The following is an 11,115-nucleotide window of genomic DNA, read 5'->3' on the forward strand; positions in this document are numbered from 1 at the left end:
TTGGGAAGATTCCCCTGGAGAGGGGAAAGGTTACCCACTCCAGTATTCTGGCCTGGAGAATTCCATGGACTGTATATAGTCTGTGGGGTCACAGAGTCGGACACGACTGAGCAACTTTAACACACACATGAACATCCCTACACACAAAAATTTTACAACTTAGATGAAGTTGACCAATTCTCAGAAAAGCATAAACTGCTATATCTTATCCAGTGTGAAACAGATCATTTGAATAACCTTATAAATGAAAGTAGCTCAGTCATGGCCAGAATACTGGAGTGGGTAGCCATTCCCTTCTCCAGGGGATCTTCCCAAACCAGGGATCAAACCCAGGTCTCCCACAGTACAGGTGGATTCTTTACCAGCTGAGCCACCAGGGAAGCCCAAAAAACCTTATAACCCTTAAGGAAATTGAATATATAATTTTTAAATTCCCAAAAATGAAGTCTCCAGGCTCAGATAGTTTTACTGGAGAACTCTGCCAAAACAAGAAAAGCAGTATTAATGTCACTTCTATACAGTCTCTTCCAGAAAATAGAAGAACCACTCCTAATTGATTTTATAGATTTAGAACTACCCTCATGCAAAAACCAGACAGATTGCCTCACCTAAAAAAAAAACAAAAACCAATATCCCTCATGAACATAAACACAAAAGATCCTTAACAAATGTAAGCAAACAGAATTCACATGTGAAAGGATTATATACCATGGCAAGTGGAGTTTATACCAAAATACAAGGGTGATTCAATGTTCAAAATTAATCAACTACCATATTAACAGGCTAAAATAGAAAATTAAACAAGTCAACTTGTAGAGAGAAATCATGTGACAATATTCAACATTCATTTGTGATAAAAATAAAAATCTCATACAAAACTAAGAATAGGGAGGCGGTCCTAAGATGGTGGAGGAACAGGATGGGGAGACCACTTTCTCCCCCAAAAATTCATCAAAAGAACATTTAAACGCTGAGTAAAATCCACAAAACAACTTCTGAATGCCAGCAGAGAACATCAGGCACCCAGAGAAGCAGCCCATTGTCTTCGAAAGGAGGTAGGAAAAATATAAAAGACAAAAAAAGAGACAAAAGACGTAGGGCCGTCCCAGGAAGGGAGTCTTAAAAAGAGAGACGTTTCCAAACACCAGGAAACACTCTCACTGCCGAGTCTATGCTGAGCCTTCGAAGCACAGAGGGCAACATAATAGGGAGGAAAACTAAGTAAATAATTAAAACCCACAGATTACGAGCCCAACAGTAACTCCCCCAGTGGAGAAGCAGCGCAGAAGCCTGCACCCGCCAACTAGCAAGCGGGGACTAGGCAGGGAGGCGCGGGCTGCATCGCTTAGAGTAAGGATCGGGCCTGAATGCCCCCGAGGGTAATCAGAGCGAACTCATTTGGGCTAGCAAACCAGACTGCCGGATAGCTACCACGCGAAAAGCCCTAAGACACCACCAGGCCCGTGCACAGAACAAAGGGCTATGTGAACAGAACTAGCCGGCTGCAGACCTTCCCCCTCCAGTGACAGGCAGCCAGAGCCGGAAGGGGGCAATTGCAGCCCCAGAGAGACATTACCTACCAAACTGCAAACAGGCTTCTTTGCTTACTAAGACTTCTTGGGGTTCTGGACAGTCATCCGCCTGAGAAGGTGTGCCGGTTGTACACCCAGAAAACCAAGTGGCAGGGAGGCAATAAGTCACAGTGATCACACTCGCCAAACACCTCATCACCCAAGCTGCTCGGAGCTGGGAAGGGCACAAAAGGCCGGCTCAACAGAGTCTGCGCCTCTGAGGACTACCCAAGTGCCTGAACCTGAGCGGCTTAGACCTGGGAGGTGCATGCAGCCCAGGGCCGGCCTCGGATGGTTCCCGGCGGAGCAACCTAGAGCCTGAGCTGTGTGGGCAGGAAGGGTGCACGTGGTGAGCGGGGGTAGGCCCAGTGTGGCTGAGGCACTGTGAGCACACGCCAGTGTTATTTGTTTGCAGCGTCCCTCCCTCCCCATGGCGCAACTGAACAAGTGAGCCTAAAAAAGTGTCCACCACCGCCCCCTTGTGTCAGGGTAGAAATCAGACACTGAACAGACCAGCAAACAGAAGCTAAACCCGAGGGAACTGCCTTGGAAGTGACAGGTGCAATAGATTAAAACCCTGTAGTTAGTACTGACTACATAGGAAGGGGCCTATAGATCTTGGGAAATATAAGCTGGACAAAGAAACTATCCGAAAATGAACTGACCCCACACTGTCCACAGCCACACCAGAGAAAGTCCTAGATATATTTTTTACCATTTTTATGATCATTCTTTTCTTTTTTTTTTAACTTTTTAAAAAATTTTTCAGTCCTCTATTACTCCTTTAATTTTCATTTTTATAACCTACTATTACTTTTCAAAAAAAGACTTTTTTAAAGCAAACTTCATATATATATATATATTTTAATAATTTTTGTGACTTTGTTTTTTTTTCTTCTTCTTTTCTTTAATATTGTATTTTTGAAAATCCAACCTCTACTCTAGAATTTTAATCTTTGCTTTTTGGTATTTGTTATCAATTTTGTACCTTTAAGAACCCAATCTTCAGTACCTATTTTTACTTGGGAGCAAGATTACTGGCTTGACTGCTCTCTCCCGCTTTGGACTCTCCTTTCTCTACACTAGGTCGCCTCTGTCTCCTCCCTCCCCCTTCTCTTCTCTACCCAACTCTCTGAATCTCTGTATTCCAGACGGTGGACGACACTTAGGGAACTGATTACTGGCTGGATCTGTCTCTCTCCTTTTGATTTCCCCCTTTTATCCTCCTGGCCACCTCTGCCTCCTTCCTCCCTCTTCTCTTCTCTGTATAACTCCATGAACATCTCTGATCGGTCCAGACTGTGGAGCGCACATAAGGAAGTGATTACTGGCTAGCTTGCTCTCTCCTCTTTTGATTCCACCTCATCTCATTCGGGTCACCTCTAACTCCCTCCTCCCTCTTCTCTTCTTCATGTAACTTTGTGAACCTCTCTGGGTGTCCCTCACTGTGGAGAAACTTTTCATCTTTAACCTAGATGTTTTATCAATGGTGCTGTATAGGAGAAGTCTTGAGACTACTGTAAAAATAAGACTGAAAACCAGAAGCAGGAGGCTTAAGTCCAAATCCTGAGAACATCATAGAACACCTGACTCCAGGGAACATTAAGCAATAGGAGCTCATCAAATGCCTCCATACCCACACTGAAACCAAGCACCACCCAAGGGCCAACAGTTCCAGAGCAAGACATACCACGCAAATTCTCCAGCAACACAGGAACACAGCCCTGAGCTTCAATATACAGGCTGCCCAAAGTTACTCCAAATCCAATGACATCTCATAATTTGTTACTAGACACTTCATTGCACTCCAGAGAGAAGAAATCCAGCTCCACCCACCAGAACGCAGACACAAGCTTCCCTAACCAAGAAACCTTGACAAGTCACCGATATAACCCCACCCACAGCGAGGAAACTCCATAATAAGGAGAACTCCACAAAGTGCCAGAATACAGAAAGGCCACCCCAAACTCAGCAATATAAATAAGATGAAGAGACAGAGGAATACCCAGAAGGTAAAGGAACAGGATAAATGCCCACCAAACCAAACAAAAGAGGAAGAGATAAGGAATCTACCTGATAAAGAATTCCGAATAATGATAGTGAAAATGATCCAAAATCTTGAAATAAAAATGGAATCACAGATAAATAGCCTGGAGGTAAGGATTGAGAAAATGCAAGAAAGGTTTAACAAGGACCTAGAAGAAATAAAAAAGAGTCAATATATAATGAATAATGCAATAAATAAGATCAAAAACACTCTGGAGGCAACAAATAGTAGAATAACGGAGGCAGAAGATAGGATTAGTGAAATAGAAGGTAGAATGGTAGAAATAAATGAATCAGAGTAGAAAAAAGAAAAACGAATTAAAAGAAATGAGGACAATCTCAGAGACCTCCAGGACAATATTAAACGCCACAACATTCGAACCATAGGAGTCCCAGAAGAAGAAAACAGAAAGACTGTGAGAAAATACTTGTGGAGATAACAGTTGAAAACTTCCCTAAAATGGGGAAGGAAATAATCACCCAAGTCCAAGAAACCCAGAGAGTCCCAAACAGGATAAACCCAAGGCGAAACACTCCAAGACACATATTAATCAAATTAACAAAGATCAAACACAAGGAACAAATATTAAAAGCAGCAAGGGAAAAACAACAAATAACACACAAGGGGATTCCCATAAGGATAACAGCTGATCTTTCAATAGAAACTTCAGGCCAGGAGGGAATGGCAAGACCTACTTAAAATGATGAAAGAAAATAACCTACAGTCCAGATTACTGTACCCAGCAAGGATCTCATTCAAGTATGAAGGAGAAACCAAAAGCTTTATAGACAAGCAAAAGCTGAGAGAATTCAGCACCACCAAACCAGCTCTCCAACAAATGCTAAAGGATATTCTCTACAGGAGACACAAAAATGGTGTATAAACTCGAACCCAAAACAATAAAGTAAATGGCAATGGGATCATACTTATCAATAATTACCTTAAATGTAAATGGGTTGAATGTCCCAACCAAAAGACAAAGACTGGCTGAATGGATACAAAAACAAGACCCCTATATATGTTGTCTACAAGAGACCCACCTCAAAACAGGGGACACATACAGACTGAAAGTGAAGGGCTCGGAAAAGATATTCCATGCAAATAGAGATCAAAAGAAAGCAGGAGTAGCAATACTCATATCAAATAAAATAGACTTTAAAACAATGGCTGAAAAAAGAGACAAAGAAGGACACTACATACTGATCAAAGGATCAATCCAAGAAGATATAACAATTATAAATATATATGCACCCAACATAGGAGCACTGCAATATGTAAGACAAATGCTAACAAGTATGAAAGGGGAAATTAACAATAACACAATAATAGTGGGAGACTTTAATACCCCACTCACACCTATGGATTGATCAATTAAACAGAAAATTAACAAAGAAACACAAACTTTAAATGATACAATAGACCAGTTAGACCTAATTGATATCTATAGGACATTTCATCCCAAAACAATGAATTTCACCTTTTTCTCAAGCGCACATGGAACCTTCTCCAGGATAGATCACATCCTGGGCCATAAATCTAGCCTTGGTAAATTCAAAAAAATTGAAATCATCCCAAGCATCTTTTCTGACCACAATGCAGTAAGATTAGATCTCAAATACAGGAGAAAAAATACTAAAAATTGCAACATATGGAGGCTGAACAACACGCTGCTGAATAACCAACAAATCACAGAAGAAATCAAAAAAGAAATCAAAATATGCATAGAAATGAATGAAAATGAAAACACAACAACCCAAAACCTATGGGACACTGTAAAAGCAGTGCTAAGGGGAAAGTTCATAGCAATATAGGTATACCTTAAGAAACAAGAAAAAAGTCAAATAAATAACCTAACTCTACACCTAAAGCAACTAGAAAAGGAAGAAATTAAGAACCCCAGGGTTAGTAGAAGGAAAGAAATCTTAAAAATTAGGGCAGAAATAAATGCAAAAGAAACAAAGCAGACCATAGCAAAAATCAACAAAGCCAAAAGCTGGTTCTTTGAAAGGATAAATAAAATTCACAAACCATTAGCCAAACTCATCAAGAAACAAAGGGAGAAAAATCAAATCAACAAAATTAGAAATGAAAATGGAGAGATCACAACAGACAACACACAAATACAAAGGATCATAAGAAACTACTATCAGCAATTATATGCCAATAAAATGGACAACGTGGAAGAAATGGACAAATTCTTAGAAAAGTACAACTTTCCAAAACTGAACCAGGAAGAAATAGAAAATCTTAACAGACCCATCACAAGCACAGAAATAGAAACTGTACTCAGAAATCTTCCAGCAAATAAAAGCCCAGGTCCAGACGGCTTCATAGCTGAATTCTACCAAAAATTTAGAGAAAACCTGACACCTATCCTACTCAAACCCTTCCAGAAAATTGTAGAGGAAGGTAAACTTCCAAACTTATTCTACAAGGCCACCATCACCCTAATACCAAAACCTGACAAAGATGCCACAAAAAAAGAAAACTACAGGCCAATATCACTGATGAACATAGATGCAAAAATCCTTAACAAAATTCTAGCAATCAGAATCCAACAACACATTAAAAAGATCATACACCATGACCAAGTGGGCTTTATCCCAGGGATGCAAGGATTCTTCAATATCCACAAATCAATCAATGTAATACACCACATTAACAAATTGAAAAATAAAAGCCGTATGATTATCTCAATAGATGCATAGAAAGCCTTTGATAAAATTCAACATCCATTTATGATAAAAACTCTCCAGAAAGCAGGAATAGAAGGAACATACCTCAACATAATAAAAACTATATATGACAAACCCACAGCAAACATTATCCTCAATGGTGAAAAATTGAAAGCATTTCCCCTAAAGTCAGGAACAAGACAAGGGTGCTCACTCTCACCACTACTATTCAACATAGTTTTGGAAGTTTTGGCCACAGCAATCAGAGCAGAAAAAGAAATAAAAGGAATCCAAATTGGAAAAGAAATAAAACTCTCACTGTTTGCAGATGACATGATCCTCTACATAGAAAACCCTAAAGACTCCACCAGAAAATTACTACATCTAATCAATGAATATAGGAAAGTTGCAGGATATAAAATCAACACACAGAAATCTTTTGCATTCCTATACACTAATAATGAGAAAATAGAAAGAGAAATTAAGGAAACAATTCCATTCACCATTGCAACGGAAAGAATAAAATACTTAGGAATATATCTACCTGAAGAAACTATAGACCTATATATAGAAAACTATAAAACACTGATGAAAGAAATCAAAGAGGACACTAATAGATGGAGAAATATACCATGTTCATGGATCGGAAGAATCAATATAGTGAAAATGAGTATACTACCCAAAGCAATCTATAGATTCAATGCAATCCCTATCAAGCTACCAACGGTATTTTTCACAGAGCTAGAACAAATAATTTCACAATTTGTATGGAAATACAGAAAGCCTCGAATAGCCAAAGCAATCTTGAAAAAGAAGAATGGAACTGGAGGAATCAACCTGCCTGACTTCAGGCTCTACTACAAAGCCACAGTCATCAAGACAGTATGGTACTGGCACAAAGACAGACATATAGATCAATGGAACAAAATAGAAAGCCCAGAGATAAACCCACGCACCTATGGACACCTTATCTTTAACAAAGGAGGCAAGAATATACAATGGAGAAAAGACAATCTCTTTAACAAGTGGTGCTGGGAAAACTGGTCAACCACTTGTAAAAGAATGAAACTAGAACACTTTCTAACACCATACACAAAAATAAACTCAAAATGGATTAAAGATCTAAACATAAGACCAGAAACTACAAAACTCTTAGAAGAGAACATAGGCAAAACACTCTCCAACATACATCATCACAGCAGGATCCTCTATGACCCACCTCCCAGAATATTGGAAATAAAAGCAAAAATAAACAAATGGGATCCAATTAAAATTAAGAGCTTCTGCACAACAAAAGAAACTATAAGCAAGGTGAAAAGACAGCCTTCAGAATGGGAGAAAATCATAGCAAATGAAGCAACTGACAAACAACTAATCTCAAAAATATACAAGCAACTCCTGCAGCTCAATTCCAGAAAAATAAATGACCCAATCAAAAAATGGGCCAAAGAACTAAATAGACATTTCTCCAAAGAACACATACAGATGGCTAACAAACACTTGAAAAGATGCTCAACATCACTCATTATCAGAGAAATGCAAATCAAAACCACTATGAGGTACCATTTCACACCAGTCAGAATGGCTGCGATCCAAAAGTCTACAAGCAATAAATGCTGGAGAGGATGTGGAGAAAAGGGAACCCTCTTACACTGTTGGTGGGAATGCAAACTAGTACAGCCACTATGGAGAACAGTGTGGAGATTCCTTAAAAAACTGGAAATAGAACTGCCATACAACCCAGCAATCCCACTGCTGGGCATACACACTGAGGAAATCAGAATTGAAAGAGACACGTGTACCCCAATGTTCATCGCAGCACTGTTTATAATAGCCAGGACATGGAAGCAACCTAGATGTCCATCAGCAGATGAATGGATAAGAAAGCTGTGGTACATATACACAATGGACTATTACTCAGCCATTAAAAAGAATACATTTGAATCAGTTCTAATGGATGTTCATCTAGTGGATGAAACTGGAGCCTATTATACAGAGCGAAGTAAGCCAGAAAGAAAAACACCAATACAGTATACTAACGCATATATATGAAATTTAGAAAGATGGTAACGACAACCCTGTATGTGAGACAGCAAAGGAGACACGGATGTATAGAACAGTCTTTTGGACTCTGTGGGAGCGGGGGATGATTTGGGAGAATGGCATTAAAACATGTATAATATCATATGAGAAACGAATTGCCAGTCCAGGTTCGATGCAGGACACAGGAAGCTTGGGGTGGTGCACTGGGCTGACCCAGAGGGATGGTATGGGGAGGGAGGTGGGAGGGGGGTTCAGGATGGGGAACACGTGTACACCAGTGGCGAGTGCATTTTGATGTATAGCAAAACCAATACAATATTGTAAAGTAAAAAAAATAATAATAATTAAAAATTAAAAAAAAAAGAAAACTAGGAATAGAGGGAGGCTTCCTTAACTTAATAAAGAGCATCTACAAAAAAACATGCAATTAAATCATACTTAATGGTAAAAAACTAAATGCTTTTTACCCCAAGAATGAGAACAAGGCTAAGATATCTGCTCTTATCACTTTTATTCAACATTGTACTAGAAGTTCATGCTAATGCAAGAAAGCAAGAAAGGAAATTAAAAGATACAGATCAGAAAGTAAGAAATAAAAACTGAAAATTATGTAATTTTCTACATAAAAAATCCTAAGGAATCTACAAAAAAAACCCCAAAACACCTAGAATTAATAAGGGAATTCAGCAAGGTCACAGTAGACAAAATGAACGTACAAAAAAAAATTTTCTTTCTATATTTGAGCAATAAACACATGGACACTAATATAAAATATCAATACTATTTATAATCACTCAAAAAAGGGAAATAGTTCAATTTAAGTCTAACAAAACATGTGCATAACTCTTATATTGGAAACTACAGAATGAAAAGAAAGCAATCAAAGATTAAGTGGAGAGATATACCAGTTAAAGGATTAGAAGACTCAACATATCCATTCTCCCCAAACTGATACATTTTTAGTGAAATTCCTATTGAAATTTCAATAAGATTCTTTGTATATACAAAATTATTATAAAATTTATATAGAAAGGCAAAAAAAAGAATAGCTAAAGCAATCTTTTAAAGGAATGAAATGGGAGAAGTTGACTTACCTGATTTCAAGTCATAAAATGGTCAAGGCTGTATGACAGAGAAATAGATACATAGATCAATGGGACAGAATAGAAAGCTTATAAATAGCCTCACATAAATATGCTCAACTGATTTTTTACAAAGTTGTAACATTAATTCAATGGAGGAATAATAGCCTTTTCAACAAATGGTGCTAAATCAACTGATCATCCACAGGTTTAAAAATGAACTTAAACCTCACGTTTAATGCAAAAATTAACTCAAAATGGATCACAGGTTTAGATTTAATTATGTTTTTACAATTTTATAAAATTATAAAACGTTTAGGAAAAAACATGGAAGAAAGTATTTGGTGTCCAGGGCTAGGCAAAGAATTCTTAAGACTTGACACCAAAAGCATCATAGAAGGAAAGTTAATAAACTGGACTTAATCAAAACAAAAACTTTTGCTCTGTCAAAGATCCTATTATGAGGACCAACAGACAGATAGAGAACTGAAAAAAATATTTGCAAACCACATATTTGACAAAAGACTATTATTCTGAATATATAAAGAACCCTAAAATTGCAACTGTTAAAATCACTCAACTCCATCAGAAATGGGCAAGGGTGCACGCGGCAACTACCGAAGCTGGCGTGCTCTAGGGCCCATAAGCCACGGCCACGGAGCCTGCAAACTGCAACTCGTGAAACTCATGTACCTGGAGACTGTCCTCTGCAATGAGGAGAAGTCACTGCAATGGGAAACCTGCTTACTGCACGGGAGAAAAGTCCCCTCTCACTGCAACTAGAGAAAGCCTGAGAGCAGCAAAGAAGACTCAGCACAACCAAAAATAAATAAATAGATAAATTGTTAAAAAAAAAAAAAAAGGAAAAAGAAAGGGGGTGAGCAAAGAATTAAAAATGTGGTCTCCAGACCAGCAAGATTAAGAAAAAAAGAAATGGGCAAATGACATGAAAAAAACATTGAGATGTTTCATCAAAGAGAATATATAGATGGTAAATGAGAACATGAAAAGATGCTCTGCCCAACACTGTTAGCCATTAAGGAAACGCAGACTAAAACCACAATGTGTTATTAGCATATGCTTACCAGAATGGCTAACATAAAAAAGTAGTGCCATCACTAAATTTTGGAAGGGAGCTGAGAAACATATGCATTGTAGATGGGATGTAAAATATGATATAGCTGCTCTGGAAGATGGTTTGGCATTTTCTTAAAAATCTAAATGATAGCTATTATATGATCTAGCAGTTGCATCCCTGGGCATTTATCCCAGAGAAATGAAAAGATATGTTTACACAAAGTCTTATATAATAACGTTTTAAATACCTTATTCATAACATCCCCAAACCAGAAACAACTCAGGTGTCCTTTAAGGTAAATAGCCAAACAAACTATAGAACGCCCATGCTATGACATATTACTTTGCAATAAAATTAAATAAACTACTGCCACACTCAACAACTTGGAATTGGCTGAGTAAAAAAAATCCAGTCTCACAAGTTTACATACTAAGTGTTTCCATTCATATCACGATCTTGAAATAACAAAATTATAGAAATGGAGAACAGATTATTGGTTGCCAGGAGTCTGGAGAAGAAAGTCTGGGAGAAAGATGGGTATGGCTATAAAAGGGCAATAGAAGTGACCCTTGTAGGGATGGAATTATCTGTATTGTGTCTGTATCAATGTCAATATCCT

This window comes from Bos taurus, chromosome 4 (assembly GCF_002263795.3).
Source record: "Bos taurus isolate L1 Dominette 01449 registration number 42190680 breed Hereford chromosome 4, ARS-UCD2.0, whole genome shotgun sequence".
NCBI classification, from domain to species: Eukaryota; Metazoa; Chordata; class Mammalia; order Artiodactyla; family Bovidae; genus Bos; species Bos taurus.